Here is a 13,591-nt window from a genome sequence, read left to right as displayed (position 1 = left end):
CAAAATGTAAGTAGAAAAGAAATCAACATTAATCTTACCACTTAGTCATGGTCATAACCACTGTGAACATTCTGGTGGGTGAACATTTCTTTCTATCTTTTTTCTTCATATACTCACACTTCTCTTATTTTGATTTTAAATATTTGGTCACATAATGTGCACCTGTTTTGCACTCTGCTTTTTTTTCACTTAATGCCATTTAAAATGCTTTTTTTTTCCTCATTTGGTGTCATTAAAAATGCTTTGAAAACATCAGTTTTCTATGGTTACATGGTCATCCAATCTTCTGGTTACATCATAAACCCTACTGTTGCATAAGTTGCTTCTGTTTTGTTTTTTGTTTTTTGTAGTTGAACATAAGCTAGTGACAATTATCTTTACGTACACATTGCTGCCTGAACTGTTTCATGATTTCCTTCAGGTGGACTGCTAGAAGGAGAATTCCTGGACCGAAGAGTAGAAATCTTTCCCAGACCTTGAAGCATGTGGCCACATGGCTTCCGTGAAGAGCTGGAACAGTGTACATAGAGCATTTTAAAGCCGAGACCCTTCCTGGAGCAGAGCAGGATTTACCAGCTCTAGAGAGAATCACTTCTGATAAGATTTGGATCAGACTTTCATGTTCTGTAAATCAGACTGATTTTAGGCTTCTCCCACACTCTGTGTGACTTCACCTCTATTCTTCTGCAGTAATTTTAGGAGCAGCACTGGGGGAGATTCCAGACCGTCTCCATGGTGCTCAGAGCAGATAGAAAAGGGGATTCTGTCTACACATGGGACAGAGACGCCAAGAGGTGGGCAGTGTCCTTCTGGGGGGTCCAGCTTCCTGATGGCAGGAGGAGGCCAAGTGAGACACCTCAAGGGAAAGGTGTCATGGTGGAAGAGTAGAAATTTGCCCTGGAGCGAACCCTTAGAAATTCTAGTTTTTGTTTTAAGGGGAATGGGATTTCCTGGTGTTCATTACAACAGTACCCATGTTCTCTTTGATTTACTTTCTCATAGACATTTTTGTCTGTTTTATGTATCGGGGGTTCATTTTGTTTGAAAGTGGGCTCTTCTAAGAGCTCTTTCCAATATCAACATTTTCTGATTCTACAGGCAGACATTATTACCCCATTTAATGGACGGGTGAATTGAAACATGTATAAAGTGATGCAGGGAGTTGCTTTTGCGATGTGGTGGCTAACTGATCTTGGGCAAGTCAGTTAGTCTCCCTGAGCTTTGGTTTTCTCGTTTCTAAAATGGGAATGATAATGCCCACTCGACAGTGTTTATGCAAGTGAGAGCCAAACTCAAGGCCCAGCCTTTGGGAATAAGCATCTAACCTGCATTTGCCAAATGCTGACATCCTTCTTTTCTCCCATGCTGGCCCCACCACGATTCACTTTAACGCATCCTCTTCGGTGGAGGCATAGAAGAGGAAAGAAGAAGTGTGTACTTTAAGGGAACCTTCGGATCTGTTAGAACATGCAGCCTCATTATAGTGATTCTTCTGTAAGAACAATGTTTCTTTTATGGTTTGGGGAAAGATTTTCTTCTTCCATCATGGAACTAAAATCTGGTTGTGTAGAATCTCTTGGAGCCATTGCTTGTACTGCTCCTTTGCTTGACCCTAACATGCTGTGTGATTTTGGGGTTCCATCTTCACCTCTCTGGATCTGGGATTTCTGTAAAATGAGATGGTCAGGCGAGGTGACATTAATGGTCCTTCCAGCTCTGCAGTTTAAAAAATTTTTTAAATGTTTACTTATTTTTGAGAGAGAGACAGACAGAGCATGAACAGGGTGGCGGGGAGGGCAGAAAGAGAGAGAGAGGGAGACGCAGAATTCGAAGCAGGCTCCAGGCTCCGAGCTGTCAGCACAGAGCCCAAGGCTCGAACCCACGAACTGTGAGATCGTGATCTGAGCTAAAGTCAGACGTTTAACCGACTGAACCACCCAGGCGCCCCATTTAAACAAATTTTTTTTTTCAATCCAGCTCTGCAGTTTTTAAACGCTACAAAGATTTGGGAATAAAAAAACCTTGAAGTATGTTTCTTTTCTGTAGGGAAAAGGATCCAACAAAACCCCCCAAAACTGCCATTTTAAATTGGCCACTTGGGGTCGCCAGCGATCCAAAAGACTGGCTAGGGAAGGAAGGCCCAAACTGTGTGGAGCTTCAGCTAACGGATTCTGGGGGTGGTTTACAAAATTTTCTTTTTGTCTCTCCCTTTAGCTCCAAAATTCACCTGAAGACTTGATTGCATCATTAATATTGAGTGGACCGCAAGCGCGTGCCAGAGACAGTGTTCCCAGCTGGGCCACAGCATCCCGCCCCAAAGGAAAAGACAAAGAAAAAGAAGAAACAGTAATTCTGGAGCTCTGCTGCCTCTGCATTTGGACTCTAATTCAAGCTGCTACGTATCGTGGCTTTGCAATTCCCGGACTTGAAAAGTTAGTTCCACAAAGTGAAACTGCATGGCATAAAACATGCCTTAGGTGATGGAATAAACCTTTGGCTCAAAAATTCTGGGGCACAGAAATATTCTCACTGAAGAGCTTATGAGTGTCTCTGTTGGCAGTTCTCTTGGTGGGCTTTGCTGATGGTCGAGGTGGGGGAAGAGCAGGCTTGGAGGTCCCTGTAGAAATCAGGGAGGGACCACTGAGCAAGAAATAAATGAAATAAAACAAGAATCTAAACAGCTCAGTGTTTGCCCACACCCGGAACAGGGTCCTGGCAGCAGGCTCAGCACAGGCCAGACCCCTCTGTGGAAAGTTGGCTGAACCTTGCCCTCTGGGAGCAAGGAAAAGCGTCTCTCCTGCCAGGAATGCTGTATAAACATCCTTTTCCTACAGGATCCTGTGGCTTGGGGGTCCAGCGGAACGCCGGGAAAGTATCCTAATGGAGACAGATTTCGAACTCCTGCTGTCTTTTTTCAGATCATAAATTACTGTTAATTCTGTTTATACTCTCCCCCTCTCTTCTCTTAATAGTTTTAGAAAAGTAATTGACGACAAAGTGGAGCCCGCAAAGGGTTTAAGGGAGCCTTGCTCCCCTGGCTGAGAAGCAGCCAAGTATTTCCTCATCCTGCACTTTGCTGCAACAAAAGTTAAATATTTATGGACCACAGGTGCCCTTCCTTGCCTCCTGCATACCCTCTAGTGGCTTAGCTGTTCAGGAGCAGGGCGAGGGCTTTCGGTGCTACTTCACAGGGAAGGGTAGGGCTTGCTTGCTTGCTTTCCTCTCCTCTTCCAAATCCAGGAGGGCTTACCCTGTGTGGGCTTTGGGGGTTGGGGAGGAAGTCGCTCAGAAGAAGACCCCGGGATCTGGTAGTTTCTCCTTGCTCAGGCATCATCTTGCTTCATAGTGCACAACCCTTGGGGGCATTTGCTGCAGTCAGTTCCAGCGTAGGTGCCCCAGCTCAGAATTGGTGGGGTTTGGGTTTAAATCCTACTGAGCTGTTGACTTAATCTCTTAGAGTCTCAGTGTCCCCATTTGTATTTCCCAAGAGGGTGGTGAGGAAAGTTAGATAATGTGTGAAAAGTGACTGCGACCTGGTAAGACCCAGTCCATGCCGGTTCTTTCTTCCCTCTTGACTCTGCTGTCCAAGATGGTAGCCATCAGCTGCGTGTGGCTCTCGAGTGTTTGAAATATGGTTACTTGCAAATGGTAAGTGCTGTAAACGTAAATACACATCAGATTTCCAAGACTTTTTCTAAGAAAAAATAATTAAAAATATCTTGTTAATAATTTCTTATACGGATTACATGTTGAAATAATACATTAAATAAATGCTAACTAAATACTCTGTAAAGTTAATTTCACCTGCTTCTTTTTATTTTTAAAAGATGTGGCTGTTAGAAAATTAAAAGTTACACATGTGGCTTGTATTCGTGGCTCATATTATATTTCCATCAGACTGCCCTGACCTCGTTCCTAATCCCCCCATCTCTCTGTTCATATTCTTTCCTTTGTTCAAGGCCTTGCTCAAGCTTTATTGTTCTCATGAGGTTCGTTGTCTTTTTGGTTCGTCTCTTCCTTCTCTGAAATCTCCTGGAGGTTTTGTCATTGGAGAAAGTCATGTAACCTAGGTTTGTAGGGTGACTTGAGCAGGAAAAGCATGTGAAGTGTTTAGCCCGGTGCCTGGCACATTGTAAACACGTGGATGCTATGATTGATATTTTTCTTGTTAGTATCACTGGTGTCTGGCCCCCTAGTTCAGCACTGGTTCTATGTTATCTTGGATGCTTCTTAATTATTTTCTTATGTGTTTAGTCTTGTGTGTTTATATCCTCTAAGATATAGTGTCTTAGAGGATAGAGACCACATCTTCTATTTCTCCTGGGTCTGTCCGTAACCTATAGGACAGTGCTGGGCACAATGTCTTCCTCATGACCATTCAGGGACAGAGGCAGAGCCTGCTGACCGACTGACCTGGCATCTTCTTTCTTTTATTCTTTCTGGAATGTCTTCTCTACCTCTCCTTCAATGAGCTCTTTTTTTTTTTTTTTTTTTAATTTAATGTTTATTTGTTTTTGAGTGAGAGAGAGAGAGCAGGGGAGGGGCAAAGAGAGGGAGACAGAGGATCTGAAGTGGGCTCTGCATTGACAGCAGGGAGCCTGATGCCGGGCTTGAACACATGAACAATAAGATCATGACCTGAACTGAACTTGGACACTTAACTGACTGAGCTACCCAGGTGCCCCTTCATTGAGCTAACTTACATCCTGAAAAGTGATAATAATGGTCAACACATGTGCTCATCCTGTTCTAAATAGCTGACATATACTAACTGATTTAAGTCTCACAACTATCTTGTAAGGTATTGTCATTACTCTCATTTTACAGATGAGGAAACTGAGGACACAGAGAGATTAAGTAACTCATCCAAGTCACACAGTTAATAAGTGGTGGGGGTGGGATTCAAACCCAGGCAGTTTGGTCCCAGAAATCTTGATGCTCTGAATCATCAGGGTCAATGTCGCCTTCATCAGAAGCCCTTCCAAAGCCCTTTTCTGCAGTCTTCTATGTATTATCCCTTTACCTCCTCCATTATACAGTGGCCCCAGGTAAATATCTTTGTCATTGCCCTTGTAACCATGATTGGAATCCCTGGCTTACTCGTTGGTTCTCCTCACTGGCCTGAAATCTCCCTGAGGGTCTCGGTGTCTGATGCCTAGCAAGCCCTCCATGAGTGTCCCAAGGAAGAACGAATGGGGCTTCAGGTTGCAGGTGACAGATTTCTCCAAGGATCCAAAGAGGTGGGACTAAAAGAAGATTTTCCTTTGCTATCATCCTGTTAATTATGTCATACCATTTATAACAATCTATAACCGTCTTGTTGGCTTTTCTTTACCTGATTAAAAAAACCCTTTCCTCTTCCCAAGAATGAAGGTGAGGAGCTTTTGTGTCTTATTCTCTGTTCTACTCCACTGCCTGCCATTGAATGTATATTCACTAAATATTTGTTGAGTGAATGAATGAATGAATGTATGTATTGAGTGCCTACTAAGTGTTCCAGGCACTGTATATATGTCATGGTTCTTACCTTCACAGGGTTTCTAAGTTTATGGTGTGATGGTGGTGATAGGGAACACAGGGCAAGGACAATGGCAATATAGAGGTAGGGAAAGGATAGGATGTTTGGAGAAGAAAAGGAAAGAGACTCAGTGTGTGGGATGGGGGGGGGGGGGGAGTCCAGAACGGGTTTTTGCAGGAAGAAACTCAAAGCACAAAGCTGAAGGAGAGTCAAGAGAGGAGTGATGGGGGAGATGGAGGGGACTCTAGGCAGAGGGAAGGAGGTGTGGAACAGGCAAGGTGATCTGGTGATTTGTGAGCCCACTGGGTGCAGAGTGGAAGGAAGATCTCTGAGAAATGTGCCAGGACACTTGTTGTCTGAGCTCTGCCATTGCTGTACCTTCTCTTCACAAATTCCCGTCTCCGCCCTCCAGCTACTCTTGTCCTCCTTTTCTTCCTTGTTTCTTTCTGGCTCAAATAGTACGTAAAGTCCTTTCGTCTACCAGCATTTTGTCCCTTGGTTGGGAGACTGCCACCCTCCCAGCGAATTATGTGATCATAGCTCTTTATGTTTATCTCATGATCTGTGCCTTTGTATCTATTTCTGGAGGAGTCGTCATCTTGGACCCTCATGGTAACTGTCTGAGTTCTCTCGGTTCTCAGTCTAGACCAAAACCTATCAATTATCAGTCCCTTACCTTCATCTTACCACGTGTATTTCCTCTTCTTTGCTCATCCCCACACAGGTGCTTGATCTGCCAATGAATTTCCATCTCTCTCTCTATGTCATTCATTTAAGAACCCCCCTCCCCCCCCCCCAGGCCAAAAGTATCCCATCTGATGAATACTTAAAGGGCAGTAGGATGTAATATTTATACTCAGATCTGTACTGAGAGGCCAAGGGTATTTGGTCTTAGATTTTATACTTTGTGTTTCCTTTGTTGTTGGGACCATCTGTTCTGTCTTTGGACAGCTTGAATTATTTGGAAATTTCTTCTCAGGGAGTTTTGATGTGCCTACGCACGGAGTCCATCCATTGGTTCTGGCTCTACAGTTAGGTTCCATGGGGGCCGAATAGCAGAGTAGCGAAGGGCGTCTGAACCTTGGCTGTGCTACGCACATTGCTGGCTTCGGGACCCTGTGCAGGTTACCTCACTGTCTGGGCCTGTGTTTCTCCTCTGCAAAATGGGGCTAATGATAGTGTGAGAACTTCCTAAATGTTAGCTGTTATTATATTTTTACTCTTTGTGGTGAGAGTGAGCAAGAGAAGAGTGGGCTTCCAGTGGCCCCGTGAAGTGTAATTTGAACTCACACTTTATGAAATGCCACTTTTGACTCATCTCTCAGAAAAAGGAAAGATACGCTTTTAAGTCAAATGCACACTCCTCCAACTTATTTCTCTAAAGAGATTTGACAGTGTCATTCTGACAGTAAAACTTTAATTTATGTGGCATAGTTTCTTTAAGAAGTTACAACTTTCCTCACACTGTTGAAAGTTCTAAGAAATAAGTGGTAATAGTTGTATTTTTTGCAGAGAGGAAGGGATACCAGCCTAGAGCATTATGCCCTGGGCATATCCAGATATAGTCCAGGCTTCCATCTGGATAATGGCCCTGACTGGGAACTGGCCCCTCACCTGTGAGCCATCACTGACACCCAACTGTGAGACCAATGCCACATCCACCCGTATCAAAGTGGTATTCTTTGGGAAGAACAAAGTGGAGAGGCAGAGGAAGTGGGATCTTTGCCACCAGGAGAATTTGGGGGGGTTGTAATACCCAAGTCACACAACTCTTCCCCTCCCCCAAGTACCATCATTGGGATCCCTTGGAAAGACAGTGGTCAAGCTGGGCTGGGGCACTCAGAAATAGGGAGGTTCTCCTGGAGGGGAAGCCTAGGGGCACCCTGGAGCCTAAGAGACAGGGTCCCACAGCTCCCTAGACTCCTCAACATATGAACTGGGGCGCAGCATAAACATTTTATTGAGATCTGAACCCAGTGCTTTTGTGCCTAACCATTTTGGAACTCAAAGGGGAAACAAATAAAAAGAAGGAAATGAGCGAGAAAAAGGATGGAATTTGCCTCCGTTTCCCAGCAGGACAGACATCTCAAAGCACCCAAATTGAAACAAATGAGTTAATTACATGTCCTTTAAACTATGTTTATTTACACTTGCTGCCTTCCGAATTTGGGCATTGCAGTCTCCTAAGACTCCTTTGTTCTGGAAGGAATCTGAATTCAAGAGGACAGCTGATTTGTGGGGCTTTAGCCAGAGGAAGTTAGGCTGGGCAAGCAAACCTGGGTGCTGCTGCACTATTTGTTAAAAAATTATATTCTGATTCCTGTTTCTATTTGGCTGTTGGGCAAAACAAATGCATAATTAAGAACTTCACCTTTGACTGTTTAGCTCTCCTTAATTTTTTCTTTTAACACCAATAGGAAATTTCCATTTTCATATAGTAGCATCAAGATACCCTGCTCTATTGAATCAACCAGTAGGTTTTGAAAATAAGCATAACAAGCCATATAAAAAATAAGAAAATCCACTTTTAGGGTTTTAGATTCATGCCGTTTAATTGTTCGTCTATTTCCATGATAAGGTGAGACTGGTCCTGTGTCACCGGAGGGACTGTATCCTGCTGTTTTTTCCCATCCTCATTTACAATGATTATGTTATCAGGCTAGCCAGGCAAAAGGGTGGAGCGACTATAATTTCAAAGCAGGATTAGGTTGAAATAACGAGGTCACCAAGTTGTGGTTACCAAGGCAACGTCACATCTAAGAATATGGGATGCTTCTAGGAGATGAGGCAAAGCCTGGAGCCTTTTTTCCCCCCTCTGCACAAAAATCGCTCACTTCCTAGATAAAAAATCCTTATTAATTGCTTTTAAACACATTTATTCTTTATTTTTAGGAATCAGTTTTTAAAAAAATAAGCTTGATTTCAAAGTTTGTATTTTTTATTTTTATTTAAGTGATAATGAATCTCACAATAGTCGATTGGACCATTGTTTTCCCCTCCCTTTGGGAACTCGTATTTACTTTCTTCTTTCAGTTTTTTTCCTTTCTCTGCATGACCCCTGCCCCCCCCCCCCCCCCCCCCCCCCCGCCTCCCTCTTTCCCTTTCTCTTTTAATATTGCAGGGAAAAGACATGGAACAAAATGAAAAAATTGAAAGTTAGGTGTTCTGGTCAGATTTTGAGATTACAAAATTGTAATAGGTGCTGAAAACTGTAACCTACAGCCAGAATATTCATGCCTCCCTCCTTCAGAAAAATGCTGAGCTCAAGTGAGAAAACCTTGGTCTTCATTGTCTCCTAAAATTTCAATCCACCTTTAAAATTGTGGACTATGGAGGTAAAGCAACTAAGAGGGAGAAGATCCAGCAGTCAGTGCTTCTGATCAATATCAGCTATCAGTCCGAACAATTCCCACCAATTAACCTCTTTTTCCTCCGAATTCATTTCTGTCCTCTGAGTTTTTAGATAATGGCTTCAAGTTTCTTCATCTTATAAAAAGTAGGCTTATTTTAATATGGGTTCGTGTTTGTGAAGCATGGATTTTACTTAGGTCTTTTCTTAAAAGAACATTTCTGACCCAGCGTGAATCACGGGACACCGTGCCGTGTGATTGGAACCATCAGATTCCTTCGCGTTACAACACGACTGCTCTTCAGGACATGTCGGCTGTTCACCTTTTGCCCTGGCTTTGCATAAGGAATATGAAGTGTGCTTGCAAACAGAACCTTGTTAGTGGGCAATAGTTTCTTCCTCCTGGAAACCCACGTCAAAGGATTCTCATTCTCATCATTTTGTTTTCAGTTTTGAGCCTGGGGTGATGGAAAGCTTCTGGATTCCAGAGTCTGCAGGATATGGGTTTGAAGATCTGCTGCGTGATCGTGGACAGGTAAAGTCGCCGCTCTGAATTTCTTCACATGGCTCTATGAGGACTGAATGAGATATCATGGAAACAGCACTTAGCTCAATGTCTGACATCCAAAATAAACCTCACATTTCCAAAATAATAAAGATGCATATGAAATTAATCTGTCTTCCCAGTCTTGCCCCCTCCCTGTCCTCTAATACCTTCAGGATAGTTTTCCTAAAATTCAAATCAGATTATATCATTTCCTTGCTGCACTGGGTTGGATAGTGTCCTCCCCAAATTCATGTCCACATGGAGTCTGTGAACGTGGCCTTATTTGGAAATAGAGTCTTGGCAGTTGTGATCAAGTTAAGATAAAGTCAATCTGGATCAAAGTGGACCCTAAATTTAATATGAACAGTGTCCTTATCAGAAGAGTGACATTGGGACACAGGGACACAGGGATACAGACACACAGAGACACAAAGAGGAGAATGCCATGGACGATAGAAGCAGAGATTGGAGTGATGCGTCTATAAGCTGATAAACACCAAAGGCTGCTAGCAACCACCTGACATTAGGAAGAGGTCTGGAAGGGTCCTTCTTTGGAGCATGCAGAGTGAGCATGGCCCTGTGGACACCCGGGGTTCAGACTTTTGGCCTCCAGTACTATGAGAGAGTACATTTCCAGAACTATGAGAGAATTGTTTTCTTAAGCCACTTGACTTGTGGTAATTGGTTACAGCAGCCCTGGGAAACTAACACACCCGCTTCAAACCTTGTGGTGGTTCTCATCATCTGAGTGAGGTCCGAGGTCCCACGACCTGCTCCCTGATGGTCTCTGCAGCCTTACTGCTCCTGTCCTTTCTTCTGATGTCTCATCTGCTCTAGATGTCTTTCAGTCTCTCAATGCAGCGCTCTCCTGTGCCCCAGAGCCATGTCCTCCTAGAGACCATCCGCCCATCTCTTCTTAGAACAGCCTTTCTCTCCCGGGTCACCTAGTTAACTCCCACATATCTTAAAGGTATCGCCTTAAACATCCTTCCTTAGGGGTCTTCCCAGATGCCTAGACTGGTGGAAGCCCTTTCAAGTGCTCCCCCAGCACTCATCCTCATTTCTCCAGTTATTTTGATGGCAGACCATAAGCTCAGTGAGGTCAGGACCTGTCTCTGTTCTTGCTCACCGCTGGGTTTCTGCATCCTGGGATGGGGCCTGGGAGAGCACAGGCCCAATCAGCACAGATGGAATGATTCAGTGAATGAATGACTGAGTACATGATTGTTTGGCATGCGGTTAAAATGTTGGTAAGATCTGGTGAGAGGTAGAAATGCTGCTGATCAGAGATAAATTAGCAGCTAATCTACAATTTGGATTGATTACCATTGATCCAAATTTATAGGATTTTGATTGTTTTCATGAAATATAGGCCCAAAGTTCCTCCTCCCCTCCATCTGATTGTCTACTTTTAACTAAAAACTAATACATGTTCATGGTAAAAAATGGTAAAACATTTCAATGAGACATAAGCTTTTCTTCCATCTCAAAACCACATCCTACCTGCTTTCCCTAGAAACAGCAATTATTAAGAGTTTCTTATTATTATGAATAATCCAGTAGAAATAATCCAAACATATAAAACACACAGTATGCACAATGTTCTGCTGTTTATTCACTTAAAATATGTCTTAAAATGAATTTTGTACTGGCACATATAGTTATATCTCATTCTTTTTTTTATTGGTTGCAATTTATTTAACTGTCCTCCTAATGTTGAAGATTTACATGGTTTCCTGATTTTTGATATTACAGATTATACAATAAACCTTCTTGTACATGAATCTTGGTGAGGTTATAACGGTAGGATATATTTCTAAAGGTGGCATTGTTGTGCCCTAAGCCAACCACAAATACATTAGGCCAAGGAATCAATTGGAGAAAGAGAATAATTTTGATTTAAAAAACCCTTTAAAGTTTTGATAAGATATAGATAGAAGACGAAATGGCTATTGAGAAGGTTATTCCAGGTTAATTTTTTTTTTTCTTAAAGATGCATTTTCTTTTTCTAATTTAGGTCAACAGAGTCCAAAAAAAAAATGACTCCTTGAACAATTCTGAAATTATTGTTCTGATTTTTTTTTTGTGTTGTCAGCCATATGGCTAATTACCATATAGGCTATATTTTTAATAACATATAGTAAAAAGGAAAATCAAAGTAGGTTGAAAAAAGGAGTATGGGCTAAAAATAATTGTACATTTTAAAAAACTAAACACAAACAAAATCTTACTTGAATGTCAGAAAGATTTAGGTAATCATTGTGAATTTATTATGCTAGTTACGAGTAGGTATGTTAAGATCCTTTAAAAAACAAGTTTTTAACAGAATTGGAAATTTCACACAACCAAGATTCTTGTAAAATACACAACATGATTTTGAAGACTTGAGATATTTATAAGTCAGGGAATGGGGGGACTTATGATCTAAAAAATCAAGACATATTGCAGTCTTCTTAGAAATACAGGGGGAAAAAGTCCATATAAAAATAGCTAGTTTTAAGCACCAGAAGTGCTAGGAATTTAATTCCACAGTCATTTATTAAGGACTTACGGTGTGTGTAGTTTCAAAGAATAGAAGGGAGATGACTTTTACCCAGAAGGAACTGGAATTTGTAATCCAAGACAACCATTTCTAAGAATGCTGCTGCTTCATTCTTTAGAATTTTCTACTGAAAAAAAGTGGGAACATAAATTGCTAGAAATAATTTCACCTTAAATGTGTGTTTAACCTTTTATCCAGTCATTCCGGTTTTGGAAATGTATTCTAAAAGAGACAATCATCTCTATCTCTATCTATCTATCAACTATCTATCTATCTATCTATCTATCTATCTATCTATCTATCATCTATCATCTATCGAGAGAATGCCAAAGGTTTGTTTTCAGAGGTTTTTTTTTTTTTTTTTCAACCCAGATGTGAGCAGCCTTCTTGACCTTGCCCTTTGGAGAGCAGGGTGAAATTGGGAGATGTTCCGACTGTCTGCCTCCTGCTTCCTGCTTCTTTCACACAGCTTCTTTTATTACATGTCAATCCAGACATGAAATCCAAGCCCTTTGTTAGTTCTGGGGAAAAATCCTCAACAAAAACATTGTTTAAAAGTTAAGATTCATGGGGACAGGTAGACTGCAAACTATGTTCTGTTCTCTAGGGTTTGTTTGGCCACCTTATGATCAGGGACCCTCTCATGGCCTGTCCCCAGTCAGTACCCACCATTAAATCATGGCTCTCCTCTTTTCTCACTTTTACTTTTTCCCTCTAGAACAACAAGAAAATGCATCTCCCTGTTTTAGAAGAGCAGTTAATTCCCCTTCTTTGAAGTTTTGGGGACCAGTTGCCATATACTTCCTAAAATATCAATCTACCCCAAACTTTAAAAAAATTATTTATTTTTTTGGGGATATAATTGGCACCCAATATTATGTTACTTTTAGGCATACAACATAATGATTCAATATTTTGTGAAATGATCACCATAGTAAGTCTAGTTAACATCCATCACCATACACAGTTACATACCCCCAAACTCTTAATCAAGGATTTTCCCTGAAGAAAGCTTCCCCCTAAGAGAAATTTCAGATGTTTGAATAATATTTTATTTCATTTTTACACCTTCCTCTCTATCTTTACTGTAATAGTAAACATTTGAAAACAATCTGAATGAAAAAAATAAGAGAATGGCTGGATGAATTATAATCATGACCTATACTGACTTTTATACTGTCCTAAAATTATGTTTACAAAGGTATTGCTGATTCATTCATTTATTCATTCATTCATTCACTAAGTATTTACTGAGGACCTGTTATGACTTGGGAGCTGTACTAGGCATTGGGGATATAGTGAGGTAAACAGAGGACACAAAATCTCTGTTACAATCTAACAGGAGGGACAGATATGAAACAAATATTTTCACATTCACTAATGAAGTACATTTGTGGCAAGTGCTATAAAACAGCGGCACTGGGTCCTGGGAAATTGCAAAAGGGGAACCAGAACTGATTTGGAAGAGGTAAATTTTGGAGGTCATATGTGAAGACCTGTTAACTAGGCAGGTGGAGAGGGAGTGATGGTGGGAGAATTCCAAGCAGAGGGAACAACATGTGTAAAGGTCCTGGAGTGGAAGGAAACAGGCTGAGTTTGAAGAACAGGAAGGGTTAATGAGGCTGAAGTATAGAG

At 41.6% G+C, this 13,591-nt stretch overlaps 1 long non-coding RNA gene across 1 annotated transcript; it reads left to right on the top strand.

Annotated features, from left to right (window-relative positions):
* The first annotated feature begins 370 nt into the window (after positions 1–370).
* On the top strand, positions 371–2,525 carry LOC132692680 (uncharacterized). The gene is made up of 2 exons (XR_009616516.3): positions 371–794; positions 2,215–2,525. It is a non-coding gene; the product is annotated as an uncharacterized LOC132692680 (long non-coding RNA).
* The last annotated feature ends 11,066 nt before the right edge of the window (positions 2,526–13,591 follow it).

Source organism: Panthera onca, chromosome B1 (genome assembly GCF_046562875.1).
Source record: "Panthera onca isolate mPanOnc1 chromosome B1, mPanOnc1 haplotype 2, whole genome shotgun sequence".
NCBI lineage: Eukaryota > Metazoa > Chordata > Mammalia > Carnivora > Felidae > Panthera > Panthera onca.
The sequence above is the reverse complement of the archived record's forward strand: the minus strand, read 5'-3'. Positions and strand labels throughout refer to the sequence as shown.